At 42.9% G+C, this 15,378-nt stretch overlaps 1 protein-coding gene across 1 annotated transcript in view; it reads left to right on the top strand.

Moving 5' to 3' along the window:
- Positions 1-15,378, top strand: part of FOXP2 (forkhead box P2) — a 605,003-nt gene that overhangs the window by 82,044 nt on the left and 507,581 nt on the right. The window contains exon 2 of the mRNA XM_038752832.1: positions 3,382-3,524. The gene's annotated coding sequence lies outside the window, so the exon portion shown is untranslated. The remainder of the gene's footprint in view (positions 1-3,381; positions 3,525-15,378) is intronic.

Here is a 15,378-nt window from a genome sequence, read left to right on the forward strand (position 1 = left end):
GGCTTAGTCGGGGATGGCCTCTTGGAGGAGATGTACCTTCAATAAGCTTTGAACGGGGGGTGAGTAACTGTCAACTCTCATTTCAGGTGAGAGGTTGACAGTGAGATAGGTGAGACCAAGGTGCAGTAAGTAGGTTGGCATTGGATCTTTGGTGTGTGGAGTGAAGACCCAGACCCAGGAACCCGATCTGGGATTTTTGCTACTTGCTTACTTGTTTCCCCATTGGTGGAGCCCATTCTTGCCAGTTTTTGTTAGTTCTCTGTAGAAAGCAGACCAGTAGACATTGATTCAATATAATTTTGGGTCCCAGCATGCTGGGAGTGAGGGTGACAGAGGAAGGGGTAGCAGACTCAGTTTGAACTGGGATGATATTTGGAGGGTGTAAACAGCTGGGGACCCAATTCTACCTCCTATGGAGAGTATTGTGTCTTTTACTTCTGTTGTGCATTCCCAAACACTCAATACAGTGCTCAGCATGCAGTAGGCATCTAATTTAGTGCTCTTTACACAGTAGTCCCCCAGTTCAGTATTCTGTAGATACTGGGAACCCAGTTTAGTGTTCTGCCTATATGAGAGGCCCAGTACAGTGCTCTGCATTTCAGTAGGTGCTCAATAAAGGCTGTCATAAGTGTATGGATGGGCATGAGTATAAGATTACACTCTTCCCTTGTGCTGGGGATGAAGGGCCTCTGATAAACCTGATCCATGGTCCATGCTAGGGAGAGGTCTTACGTGCTTCCATCCTCGGTGCAGGGTGAAACTGTACAACTCTTCACTGGTCAGGGCTAGATGCCATAGCTCTGGGACCCCACCAAGCTCCCTCCCCAAGAAACCACTACCAGAGAAGCAGCATGGCTTGTGGTTAGAGCATGGGCCCGGATGACAGAAGCACCTGTGTTCTAATACCGGCTCTGTCGCATGTCTGCTATGTGACCTAGGGCAAGTCACAACTTCTCTGGGCTTCAGTTTCCTCAGCTGAAAATGGAGATTAAGAATATGGACCCCATGTAGGACAGTGATGGTGTTCACCCTGAATAGCTTGTATCTACCCTGGTGCTTAAAACAGTGCTTGGCACATAGTAAGCTCTTTAAAAGTACCATAGTAATGATTATTATTATTACTATTATTATTATTACCTGTTCCTTCTTCCCTTGTTGCTAAAGGAAGGTTGATGGCAGTATAGGGGTTCAGTTCAGAGGGTTGGAAAATGGAGGTGCCAATTAACATGCCCGTTTCAGTCAGTCAGTCGTATTTATCCTGCAATTACCATGGGCAGAAAACAAAACCACAATCGACAGATTCTCTAGCCACTATGAGCTTAGCGCATAGAGGGGGAGAAAAACATTAATAGAAATAATGTAACATGGTTACATTGGGGGATGTAACCATTCCATCCACTGCCCATGCTTATTCCTTTCCCCATCCTGCTCACTGTCTTCCTGGTAACTGCTGGGTTCAGCTGGCAGTGGCCACATCACAGGGACAACAGGGATAATACTAATTGTGGTATTTATTAAGCACCTACTATGTGCCAGGCACTGCATTAAATGCTGGGGTGGATACAAGCTAATCGTGTTGGACACAGTCCTTGTCCCACATGGGGCTCATGGTCTTAACCCTCATTTTACAGATGAGGGAACTGAGGGACAGAGAAGTTAAGTGACTTTCCCAAGGTCACACAGCCGACAAATGGCAGAGCAAGGATTAGAACCCAGGTCCTTCTGACTCCCAGGCCTGTCTTTTATCCTCTAAGCCAAGCTGCTTTGAGAGGTGAATGTTTAAAAGCTGAGCATTTGAGCATGAGTGTGTGTATGCATGCATGTTTGTGAGTGGCTGGGTGTGAATTATCCAGAGTTCTTTAATATCCACCAGTGTGGTAACCTGAGAATTTTGTGAATTCTGAGTGGAAACTCATTTTTCTAGCTACTTGCAAGAGGGAAAATCATGCAGCTATGCTCTGATTGTTAGCTAGGTTTAGCAAGTGTACATCTTTACTATAAATAATGGGTTCTCATCTCATGAAGTTCAGTCCCTATATAGAGGCATCGCCAGTCTCCTAGCACAAAGGCTTCCCGTTTCCATGTCCATAATGTAATTTGCATCCACTATCTAGCCATAGAGTGGGGAGGGCCTGAAATTTTTCTCTGACACATCTCATAGGTATGGATAGACTTAATTAGCATAGGTTTTTCCTATAAAAGGCACGCCAATCCGTGACAACAAAAAGTATTTGTTACCGATGTCAATCATTCATTCTGTCAGTTCAAAAGCCTTCCCTGGAGGAGTGTGCATTGATCTGCACTGACCCAACACACAGCAGAAACATTTCTGCATTCTGGAGACAAACGTGCAAGGGGGAGGATGTTTTAAAAAGCCAAATAGAAATTTTAAAAGAGAAAGCGCATGTTGGTTATTGTCACCTGGTGATGGAAGTCGGCATACATTTGCTCTGAATCGGTCGAGATTCAGACCGGTCGAAATAAAGTGCTGCCATCTTGGGCTGTAATCCCATATTCTATTTCACAGGAACAACTTTCCCCACTGAACGCACTCCTGGGAGAGAAAAGTGTGGGAGGGCTGGTGGAGTTTTGGGATATTCTTCTTGGTCACTTGGTTGGTGCTCTGACCTGGTAATAGTTGACTACACCAGATGATCATAAGCAAAGGCTGAACCTCCTGGGTTCAGAACTGAAGGGTGCAGTGGGGACATTTTGAGCCAAAGTTAAAATAGCAGTAATTTCTAGAAGAGATTTGAGTCTCGTGTTCATGTGTTGATTGTTCTTTCCTAATTTGCTGTTCCCATTCAGAGAAAAAGATTTTCCTTCACAGTACGTGGTTTGTTGCATTCCAGGCATTTTTCAGTTCACCCTTTTCATACCTTTTTTATTTGTAGTTGACATAAGCTGAGGTTTCTGAAAGAACTCTGGCTTTGAGATTTCCTGTTCTGGTGGTGGAGTTCAGATGCCATAGTTGTAATTCATAAAAGAGTGGAAGATGCAAATTCCAAATATTTATAGTTTTCTATCCACTTGTTTTAGGGGGTTTTAACTTTAAAATGAAGATTGTACTCATGACACTTCCACTTATTATTACTCTTCTCCATCTTTTAGACTGTGAGCCCACTGTTGGGTAGGGACTGTCTCTATATGTTGCCAATTTGTACTTCCCAAGCGCTTAGTACGGTGCTCTGCTCATAGTAAGCGCTCAATAAATACGATTGATGATGATGATCACGAGTTTTGCACAATCAAAAACAATTTTGGAAAACCTCCAAACAGCAGCATGGCGTGAAACCCCTGAGCCTGGTAATTGGGAGTTGGATTTTAAAAAATCTTTCTGTCTCAGTGTTTCTTCAACCAACTCTTCCTTCTTTCCCTCAGATCAACCAACAGCACTCTTTGGGGTTTCAGCTTGCTATATAAGGAAGGTTGAAGAAAACCCCAAAAGCAAGAACATTACCAGGAACAGGAGACGACGACCTCATCTTTGAGGAGCAAATAGAAGGCGGACCCACCCCCACCATGTAAGCCATATTTCAGTTGTAGGTGATGATCTGGCCACAGACTGGATTGGAGTGTCCACGGGGGAACTTAATTGTTAGAAATGGCAAAGAAAATAAGGCCACAGGCATTGGGTGGTTAGGGGCACAGTGGAAGGAGGGGAGCATTCTGGGGAGGGCCAGGGGTGACAGGAAGTCAGTGTCCCAGGGGTTGATTCTGGTGGGTGATTATTTCTGCAAATTGCTTTTGGGGTTTAGGTTGATGACATTTCCGTATGGAAATAATCTACTGAAATTTATCTAGGCAACCAAAACATTTAAATCTTAATTGAATGAAGGGAGTATTTTTTTTTTTTTGTAAAAAGTTGAATAGGGTAAACAAGATGTGCAGGTAAGAACCATGGGCCTGCTCACTTGAAAAGCAAATATTCTCTGCAGGGTCACAGTATTCATGGCCAACAACAGTTTCAGAGTGTTGCTGCGCTTCAGTCTCACCCAGTTTGACACATTAGAATATTTATTTTGTCATCATAATTCTAATTTACATGTGTCACTTCGAAACCCATGCATGCACAAAATAAATTTACATCCAAATTGCTGTGAGTCCTATATTGGCCTGCTAACAGGCAGGTGGGCTCTCTAAACTTGGTCTTGCATTTTGAAACTTGCTGTGGTGGGAATTCTGCCTCATTTCAGTGAGCAGAGGAGGTAGGCCATCCTTGGAAAGAGAGTACTAGCTGGAGGATCTCAGTAACCAGAGTCATCAAACGGGGAAAATAATTTGGCAAGACATGTGTCAGCTTGTTCCTTTGCTTGCACTTTGATCTGGAAAGAATGATGTCCTCCTTCTCCGTGCTTCTATAATTGGTATTTCTGGAGAAATGGACAAGTATGAAGAGTATGCATGCATTTAAGTATTACAAAAGCCCCTGTCTCTGCCAATACAAGAAACCATCACCGCAATTTCCTCTGCAGAGTGAGTGCCTAGTTGGGCAACATCAGTGTTAGGAAGAGGCTTGGGGAATCACCTCTGGACATTTTTAAAAATAGACTACATAATGCAATTTAAAATTGAGGTTGTTGGGTTTGAAGGTAGGGTGAATTGTCCTCAAAGAGAAATTGACTGTAAATATCATTGCCAATTCTTCATTTGGTAAGAAAGAGAAGTATTTTCTTAGTAAGAGGCACTCCATATGCTCTCAAAGGCAAGATTTGCTATGTTTTACCATGCCACGACTAACCGAAAGTCAAGAATTAACATTTTGCGTGAAGAAAATTGGAGCTTTATCCATAGAGGCTGAAAAAAGGAAAGATGGGGAAAGATGAGAAAGGTATCATAAAATCATATTATGATGTCTGCTGTGTTAAAGAAGGGCAGTCCCTAAAGAGTTAGCATCCTTAACTTCATTTTATTAGAAAACTAGTTTTGGTGTGGATGTTTAAGTAACTCTTTTCTGATGAAAGTTTTGAAGAACATTACAATTCTTCCTGAACTTCCAGAAATGGCAAAAGTCACTTCAGGCTAATGTCACACGTTGATTCTGTCTCTAAATTTAAAGCTTTATCATTAGGATGATAGCCTAGGCACCCAGACAATGGTGTGGCATTTCAACCCATGTCCTTCTGCTTCATACACTGGAATGGAAACATACTTCTTGTTGATTGTTACAGACCCTGGACTTTGAACTTGTCTGCACTTATTCCAAAAAAACAAACAAACCAAAAACTTTGTAAATTGAGGTCTTCTCTCTGGAAATCATAGCAATAAAGATTAGACTAACCTGGAATGTGAAGGAAATGTTTGACAGAATCACTGACCCCGATCCCAATTCCTCTCCCTGCAGAGGGGGAGAATTAACTATTATAAATGAGTAGAGGTGAACTTCCTTGGATCCATGGCTGTCTAAGAAGCAGTGGGAGAATAGCACACACTCAGTTGCTTAGTGGAGAGATGCTAAACAAGGTCTCTGTGCTATTGCACAGATTTAGAGATTGGCAGAGTTGCACACCATCAGGATTGTGGCAGTAGGGGGATGCTTGGCGACAGCACTGGAGATCTGTGGGTCAGCAGGGCATCTGTGGGAGCCAGTTATCCTGGACAAGAGCTCGTTTCATTGTTGAAATTGTCCTGCCCCAGCTCTACAATGCCGGCCTCTGTGGCCTCTATTTTTAGAATAATAATAATAATGATAATTGTGGAATTTGTTAAGTGCTTGCTATGTGCCAGCCACTCTTCTAAGCGCTGGGATGGGTATAAGCAAATTGGGTTGGATACGGTCCCTGTCCTGCATAGGGCTCCTCATCTTAAGCACCATTTTTCAGATGAAGTAACTGAGGCCCAGAGAGGTGCAGTGACTTGCCCAAGGTCACACAGCAGGCAAGTGGCAGGACTAGAACCCAGGTCCTTCTGATTCCGAGGTCCGTATTGTATGCACTAGGCCTCACTGCTTCTCCATTCCATTGACTTCATTTCTTCAGGTAGAGAGTGAGTCTGGAAAGCCGCAGTAGGGCACTTTTAGGAAAGAAATGAAAACTGTGTTCCACCCAGAGCCATTATGTCCCATAAATGAGATGGCTCTAAGAAGCAGCATGGTGTAGTGGATAGGGCACGGGCCTGGGAGTATGAAAGTTGTGGGTTCTAATCCCGGCTCTACCACTTGTCCACTGTGTGACCTTGGGCAAATCACTTCACTTTTCTGGGCCTCAGTTACCTCATCGGAAAAACGGGGATTGAGATTGGGAGGTCCATATGCGACAGGGACTGTGCCCAACCCAATTCGTGTGTGCCCACCCCAAAGCTAAGTACAGTGCTTGGAACCTAATAAGTGCTTAACAAATTCCATTATTATTATCATTATTATTCTGTCTGTACCCTTGGCTGTGGATAGGGGAGTAGATTCAGTGACTTTTGCAAGGGGATTCTTTAGAAGCTCTTTGTCCATTCCTGTTTTCCTCTTATTCGGTGATGTTGTGGTGACCTATCCACAATGTTTGGCAAGCCAGTAGAGTGCGATCATCCACCCATGAATTGATTTCATCATCAAATTGCCTAGCGCTACCATTTGGAAAAAAACAAAACAAAAAAACTACCCCAAACGCAAGACAGAGTAGTGGCATATGGCAATAGGCTGCTGGGTAATGAATCCATCAAGATGTTGTATTTAAAAGGAAGGACCAGGTGAATCAATCAATCAATCAATCGTATTTATTGAGCGCTTACTGTGTGCAGAGCACTGTACTAAGCGCTTGGGAAGTACAAGTTGGCAACATATAGTGAATGAGGTGAGATGATCCTGAAAGAAGAACCAGATGTCTGATAAGATTAAGATTGTCACCACCATGATACATGGACTTAAACCATTAGAAGGGAACCCCTGTCTGATTTGTTGCATGTTTCTTGAAGCTAACTGATTGTGGAAAGAGATTAGTGGTGATGTAATTAGGCCTAAATAAAATAATTCTATCTAACAAGTGATGTGCTTTATATGATTAAAGTTAATACGTTCTATGCACAGTTAATAATTACTGGAAGTTAAGCACAGTCATGGGGTTATGCGTAGTATGACTTGTCTAGTATGTATTATGTATGCTATTTATACGGGGTTGCAAAATAATATTCATGAGTCCAGACACTGTGTGCATGATTATACATAGCATATACACTGCATGGTCCTTTTGTGAATTAAGCTAAGCCTAGACTCCTGGTAAGACTCCTTGCCACCAGGATATTGAATAAACTTCAATTATAATGGTGATGATGATGCTTAAAGTACCTATCTCACAATAAGCCAGCTCTTTAAAATGGCACTTGGCAATTTGAGATGTACTGGGATTGATTTGGATGCATTTGTGTCACCAGGCAGAACCAGCCACAGGGTAAATTGTGAGTTTGCAGATTGGAGGGTTTTTGTTTTTTAATAATATTTTTAAGCACTTACTATTTGCCAGGCATCGGACTAAGTGTTGGGGTGGTTACGAGGTAATTAGGTTGGGCACATTCCCTGTCCCACATAAGGCTCACAGTCTTCATCACCATTTTACAGATGAGGTATCTGAGGCACAGAGGAGTGAAGTGACTTGACCAAGGTCACACAGCAGGTGAGCGGTGGAGCCAGGATTAGAACCCAGAGTCTCTGACTCCTGGGCCCATGCTCTATCTAATGGGCCAGCTTGTTGGAAGTGGACTCACAGACTCGAGAGTTATGGACAGCAGAAAGAAGTATGTTTATTTAGATTTACAAGACAAAGAATCCCTGTGAGGCCTCCAACTTCTAACAGCTGGTGGAACCAAGTAGGGGACACCATTGGCCTCCAGGGCTACCCCTTCAAATCACCGTGGGCATGGGCTACCTTTCAGATCACCCTGGAGTCACCTTTCAAATCACCCCTTGGTACGGGCTACTTGCAAATCTCCCAGGAGTTACCTTCGCACGGGCTACTTTTCAAATCATCCCTTTGGCCCGGGCTACCTTTCAATTTACCAGAATACTCACTTCTTGTTCCCATGAAGTGGTCCTAGTGGACGTTGACACCCCATAGGATCTGACAGACTGGGTGTCCCTGGAACTGGGCACAGGAGACTTGCCCAGTCAGTGTGACAGTGCTCCAACCTACTACCAAGAGTTCCTGGAGACCCCTCCCCTGATACTCCCCGATCCTCTTCCTTTCTGTTGGCCATGTTTGGGTGAGGATAAGGATCGAGTGACAAGAACCATCGGAATCTCCCTCATTCTGGTCTAATTGTTGGGCCTATTGCTCGCCCAACCCTCCGGGATGGGTAGCACCAGGAAGTACGAGGTATGTTTGTTTAGCCCACTGCTTCCTAGCTCTCACCACCAGCCCCTCTGGCATTAGTGAGTTAAGCTTCGTAGCCTGGCCAAGGTCCAGCTCGTTAACACTCCACCCTTGGAAGATGCTAATCTTGTTAGCCTGGCCAAGGTCTGACTGGTCATAGTTCGATACACTCAGAACGAAATCGGTCCTTCTGCTGGTAAGTAGGAAGCATTAAGTCAGAGAAATCAGGTGATTCTGCTTTACAAACATAGAAGCCAGGCTAGACACTTCAGGCTTCTCTGAACTGTTGCTGTACCTCACCGCCTCAATAATAATAATAATAATAATAATAATAATAATAATAATAATAATAATAATATCATTTATTAAGCTCTTACTATGTGCAAAGCACTGTTCTAAGCACTGGGGAGGTTACAAGGTGATCAGGTTTTCCCGTGGGGGGCTCACAGTCTTAATCCCCATTTTACAGATGAGGTAACTGAGGCACAGAGAAGTTAAGTGACTTGCCCAAAGTCACACAGCTGTCAATGAGACTGTGAGCCTGTTGTTGGGTAGGGACCGTCTCTATATCTTGCCAACTTGTACTTCCGAAGCACTTAGTACAGTGCTCTGCACACAGTAAGCCCTCAATAAATACGATTGAATTAATGAATGAACCAGAAGAGCTGGGATTTGAACTCATCACCTCTAACACCAAAGCCCTTGCTGTTTCCACTAAGCCACGCTGCTTCTCAGAGGGATGTAGGTACAATAGGTAGGGGTAAGAAATCAGTGCTGGGTACAGGCACAGTACGTGGCATCCCTATATTTCCAGAAAAATCTTCTCCCTCTTTTAAACCATTCCAGGTCAATTTGAACCTTCTCTTGCTTTTGTGAGTTAGGGTTCTGGTTTCTGGATCAATTGTCAGCTTTCAAAATTTTTCATTTTATTTTCAAGGGACATTCCCCTAGAGCCTGTGACTCAAATACGATTGTTCACTTTGGGGATAATTTCCCTTGATTTTATTCTTGGATTTAGACTTGGATTTTATTTAGGTGTAAGATATCTGAGGACCTGGGTTCATTCATTCATTCATTGATTCAATCATATTTACTGAGCATTTACTGTGTGCGGAGAACTGTATTAAGTGCTTGGGAAGTACAGTTCAGCAATAAAGAGAGGCAATCCCTGCCCACACTGGGCTTACAGTCTAGAAGGGGGAAGACAGACATCAAAACAAGTAAGCAGGAATCAATATAAATAAATGAGTAATAGATATATACACATCAAAACAAATAAATAGGTATTAATATAAATGAATAGAATTATAGATATATACATAAGTGTTTTGGGGCAGGGATGGGGGAAGAGCAAAGGGAGTGAGTTGAGGTGACGCAGAAAGGAGGTGGAGCTGAGGAAAAGGGGGGCTTAGTCTGGGAAGGCCTCTTGGAGGAGGTGAGCCTTCAGTATGGCCTTGAAGGGGAGAAGAGTGATTGGCATATTTGAGGAGGGAGGGTGTTCCAGGCCAGAGGTAGGATGTGGGCCAGGGGTCAACTGTCGGACAGGTAAGATCGAGGCACTGTGAGAAGATTAGCACCAGAGGAGTGGAGTGTGCGGGCTGGGATGTAGAAGGATAGAAGGAAGGTGAGGTAAGAAGGAGTAAGGTGGTGGAGAGCTTTGAAGCCAATAGTGAGGAGTTTTTGTTTGATACAGAGATTGATAGGCAACCACTGGAGATTTTTGAGGAGGTGGGTGACATGCCCTGGAATGTTTCAATAGAAAGATAATCCAGGCAGCAGAGTGAAGTATGTACTGAAGTGGAGAGAGACAGGAGGTTGGGAGGTCAGAAAGGAGGCTGATGCAGTAATCCAGTCGGGACAGGATGAGTGATTGTACTAATGTGGTAGCAGTTTGGATGAAGAGGAAAGGGCAGATCTTGGCGATGTTGTGAAGGTGAGACCAGCAGGATTTGGTGATGGATTAGATAGGTGGGGTGAATGAGAGAGTGGAGCCAAGAACGACACCAAGGTCGCAGGCTTGTGAGACCTAGGTTCCAATCCTGCTTCCACCACTTTGCTGTGTGACCTTTGGCAAGTCATTTCATTCTTTGTGCCTCAGTTGCTTCATCTGTAAAATGGGGATTAAATCCTCCTCCCTCCAATTTAGAGTGTGAGCCCAATGTGGGACAGAGACTGTGTCCAATCTGATTATCTTGTATCTACTCCAGCGCTTTGTACAGTGCCTGGCACGTAGTAAATGCTTAACAAATGCCATTAAAAAAAATGCGACCCAGTTCCTGTCTCACAGTCTAAGGAAGCAGAACAGATCAATTAAACCCCCTTTTACAGATGAGGGAACTGAGGCTCATAGAAGTGATTAGCCCAGGTCTCCCAGCAGGCAAAAAGCAGAGCTGGTATTAGAATGCGGGTCTTCTGACTTTCCACTTTTGTCTTTTAAAAATTTTGTTCAAATGTCCTTTACACTGTAGGACAGTTGGCAAGAACTTCTAAAATAGCTGAGAAAATTGGGCCCATCCCACGAGAACAGTGTAGCTGGACATGTCCTTTAGTGTAAGCATCTAAATATCAGCTGTGGCATCCACTATGAAATTGAACTTCCTCCCAGCACATTCAGTCACCATCCAGGATCCTCTCGAATCGCTTTTGTCCCTTAGCAGCCTGGAGAGCTTGCCTTTCCTGCCTTCTCTAGTAGAAAGGCAAACACCCTTTCTTGTTTTGGGAGAGAAAGGAATCCAGTCATTGACAGATATCCTCTTGTTCCAAGTGGAAACAAGCACATGCTTTATCTGATGCTTTTGACTCCGAAGGCCCTTGAGGAAAGCATACTGAGATCAGACTCATCTCACTCTAATATCGCAGGTTTCAGCTTATCAGAGAGCTGCACCGTACACTGCAACTTGAGTCTGTTCTATCGACTCAGTATCTTTAATAAAAAATGTTCCAAATTCTGTAGAATTAGTAATATTATTAAATACAGTTAAGAAAATAGTATTCTCATTACACACTGCATTTTTAAATATCTCAAAGTTTTTGTGGGTTTTTTGGTGAAGATCTTCGAAGGGGGCTTTTTGTTCATGGAGTTGGGAGTGATTTCCAACAGAGTTTATTATTTTGCACATTCAGTTGGTTCTGAGAAGCTGGTGTAGGGACAAACATTGAGAGGAGAATTTGAAATTAGATCTCTCAGATATGAAGGAGGAGTTACTGTTCTACAATCAAAGGTAAATAATAGAATCTTCAAATCAATGTTTCGTGAAGTTATGAGTTAAAGACTCTGTATTTGCCCCACCAGCTCCAGATCCCCTATTCCCTTCTCAGAATAAGAATTTTAGGCAGGTCCATGTTGAGAAGGACTTATTTAATCTTTGTGTGCTCCTCTATCCTAACTCAACCTTTCAGCCTTTGTTCAAGTTAAGTCTAAATTCAGTTTCTGAAGAATAAATTATTACTCTATTTCTTTTATTTGTACAAATTCACTATTCTATTTATTTTGTTAATGATGTGCATTTAGCTTTAATTCTATTTGTTCTGACGACTTGAAACCTGTCCACATGTTTTGTTTTGTTGTCTGTCTCCCCCTTCTTGACTGTGAGCCCATTGTTGGGTAGGGACGGTCTCTATATGTTGCCAACTTGTACTTTCCAAGAGCTTAGTACAGTGCTCTGCACACAGTAAGCGCTCAATAAATACGATTGAATGAATGAATGAATGAAACACCTTTCCACCTGTGGGAATGAAATCCACATTTCTCTACTGAGGTTGCTCTCTGCCTGTTACCCTCAATCTTTAGTTTCCTTTTGCTCCATGTTATAATCTTTTCCCTTAAGACCTCTTAACGAGGCCAAAGATTTGGCCCCACGAGCCACTATTCAACATCTTCAGAAACCATTTATTTCAGTTGCAGAATTTTGGCAAGCTCACTTGGAAATGCAGTCTTTACAGCAGAAAATGATAGGCTCTTTCTTGTGTACCTTTTATGGACCTTCTGCAAGATTGTGTCCTAGTATGTCATTTCCTATTTATGTTTTCCTCTACTGGTCTGACTCGGAAAGGGGAATTCTGGGGAAATAGGTGTTCCCTGCTCTTGTCTTTGTGGCTTACTGGACTTTTATCTTTTTTTTTAACTGAATTTCCAAAGATCATAATCCAGAATGGATGAGGGCCCAGTGAGGTCTTCGGCTACCAAGTCTGTTATATTGTATTCTCCCAAATTCTTAGTACAGTGTTCTGCACATGTTAAGTGCTCAATAAATATGCTTGATTGAAATACTATGGATTGGAGCTTTCAGAAATATTATTTTCGGTAACCACTGACTGCTCCTGTACTTCTTTGCTCACAGAGTGTGCCACTGAGTATAGAGGAACTGAGTGAGAGAGTGAGAATGGCTCGGTGCAAACCATCACCACTACTGCAAAAAAACTCAAACACATGTCCTGCTGGAGGTAGGACATACCTCTCTCCTCTTAACCATTTGTGTCAGCAATACTGTGAGCCACTCATGGGTCAGGGACCATGTCCAACCCAATTTTCTTGTATCCACCCCAGCATTTAGTACAGTGCCTGGCACATAGTAAGTGCTTAACAAATGCCACAGTTATTATTATTATTATTGTTACCTCAAGTGGCAAAGGATCAGTAAAGGAACATACCTGTATTTCATGGGCACAGCGAGCAAGAGATTCTCAGTGTGAACCTTCAGCCATAGATACAGTTTCACCAAAAGCAATGTCTTTAGATTAAAAGACAATTCTACACAGGTTCTCTGTGCCTCAGTTACCTCATCTGTAAAATGGGGATTAAGATGGTGTGCCCTACATAGGGCATGGATTGTGTCCAACCTGATTAGCTTGCATCTACCCCAGTGCTTGGTACAGTGCCTAGCACATAGTAAACACCCATCAAATACCATTAAAAAAGACAAAGAAAGAAAGAGGTGTCCTACCACTGGCAAGAAATGCACTTAGATCATTTTTGCAAAGTGATCACGTCGTCCCACGTGGGGCTCACAGTCTTAATCCCCATTTTACAGTTGAGTTAACTGAGGCACAGAGAAGTTAAGTGACTTGCCCAAAGTCACACAACTGACAAGTGGCAGAGCTGGGATTTGAACCCATGACCTCTGACTTCCAAGCCGGGGTTCTTTCCATGGAGCCATGAGGTGAAGTCTGTGGTACTGGAGCAGAATGCCTCCGAGTTCCTAACAGCAGCATTGAGCACTGTGTCCAGAACCCATTTCATAGCCATCCTTAATAATAATAATAATAATAATAATAATAATAATGATAATAATGGCATTTATTAAGTGCTTACTATGTACAAGGCACTGTTCTAAGCGCTGGGGGTATACAAGGTGATCGAGTTGTCCCACAGGGGGCTTACAGTCTTCACCCCCATTTTACAGATGAAGTAACTGAGGCCCAGAGTAGTTAAGTGACTTGCCCAAAGTCACACAGCTGACAAGTGGCAGTCAGGATTCGAACCCATGACCTCTGACTCCATAGTCCGTGTTCTTTCCACTGAGCCACACTGCTTCTCCATCCTTGCTTATGTTGCTCACAAGTGGCTTAATAAAAGTCAGAGTCAGGGTGTCTTTTCCACCTTCCCTTTAATGTGAGTTCTGAGTCTAAATATATTCAAATTCCCCAGCTCATGTGGGCCCCTCAGAATAAACTTTGGCCTTAAATATTTTGATATTTCAAGTGGAAAAGCTCCTCCCCTTCCTAAAATATCTGGAAAATTCAGGCCAAGTTCTATTTTTAGGCCTTAGTTATCCAGATGATTTGTGAATATAGTCGTGAATGGATCAGTGCCATTTTTTCATTTCCATTTCCTGAGTATTCTTCTGGGTTGTACCTGAGGTGACAGGCTCCAGACCCACTACTTCCAACTGCAATGGGATTGTTGAAACAGGTGAGGGGAGAGAAAAGGGCACATAAGTCCATGGTCAGATTTTCATTTTGTTCTCCCCTTGAAGCAGTTTTAACGAGCAGGGTCTTTTAGAAAATTAATCTAAGTGTTTCTGTAATTTCACATCATCAGGTTGGGTCAGGATTAGATCTCAAAGAACTGTTCTTAATTAGTTTTTATTAATTACCCATCCCTCCTCTTATTGTGTACTGATGTTACAACATTTTATTTCCAAGGCCTCAATTAGTTCCTCTCCAGACTTCCCCCCATAACTCCACCTGAGGAGATTTACGAGTTGTTAAATGGAGCACACAACCTCCCTCCCACCAATTCCCCCTATAAACTCAAAAGGATGCATTCTTTAAAATTGCACAGGCAAAAAAGTGGGAATTTAGGTTATTCCTGCTGCGGAGGTCATTTGCTAATTTGGCGTCCCAACTTTTGCCAGCTTCTTAAGGCCTTTGAAACAAAGTAGGTGTTGGAGTATTTAATTGGCATACAGAGAGCCAGTGTGAAGGTCTCCAATGCTACATTCACCAATGTAGTTATTTAAAACATCATTCTACTGGGTTTCCTTTTTCAGTTCTTGTTCTTCTTAGTTGTCGGAGTTGATGGGAGAGCATTGAAGCCCCCGACTTCTTAATTTTATTATTCCCACACCTCGATTTGGGTTGCTAGTCTCATATTCAGTCTGTCACCAGATACTGTCAATTCTTAATAATAATAATCATGGTACTTGTTATGTTGCCAACTTGTACTTCCCAAGCGCTTAGTACAGTGCTCTGCACACAGTAAGCGCTCAATAAATACGATTGATGATGATGATGATACTTGTTAAGCACTTACTATATGTGCCAAGCACTGTTCTGAGTGCTGGGGTAGATACAAGTTATTCAGGTTGGACACACTCCCTGTCCCACATGGTGTTCGCTCTCTTAATCCCCCCCATTTTACAGATGAGGTAACTGAGGCCCAGAGAAGTTAAACGACTTGCCCAAGGTCACACAGCAGACATGTGGTGGAGCCGGGATTAGAACTCTGGTCATTCATTCATTCATTCATTCATTCATTCAATCGTATTTATTGAGTGCTTACTGTGTGCAGAGCACTGTACTAAGCACTTGGGAAGTACAAGTTGGCAACATATAGAGACAGTCCCTACCCAACAACGGGTTC

The sequence above is a fragment of the Tachyglossus aculeatus genome, chromosome 10 (genome assembly GCF_015852505.1).
Source record: "Tachyglossus aculeatus isolate mTacAcu1 chromosome 10, mTacAcu1.pri, whole genome shotgun sequence".
Lineage (NCBI taxonomy): Eukaryota > Metazoa > Chordata > Mammalia > Monotremata > Tachyglossidae > Tachyglossus > Tachyglossus aculeatus.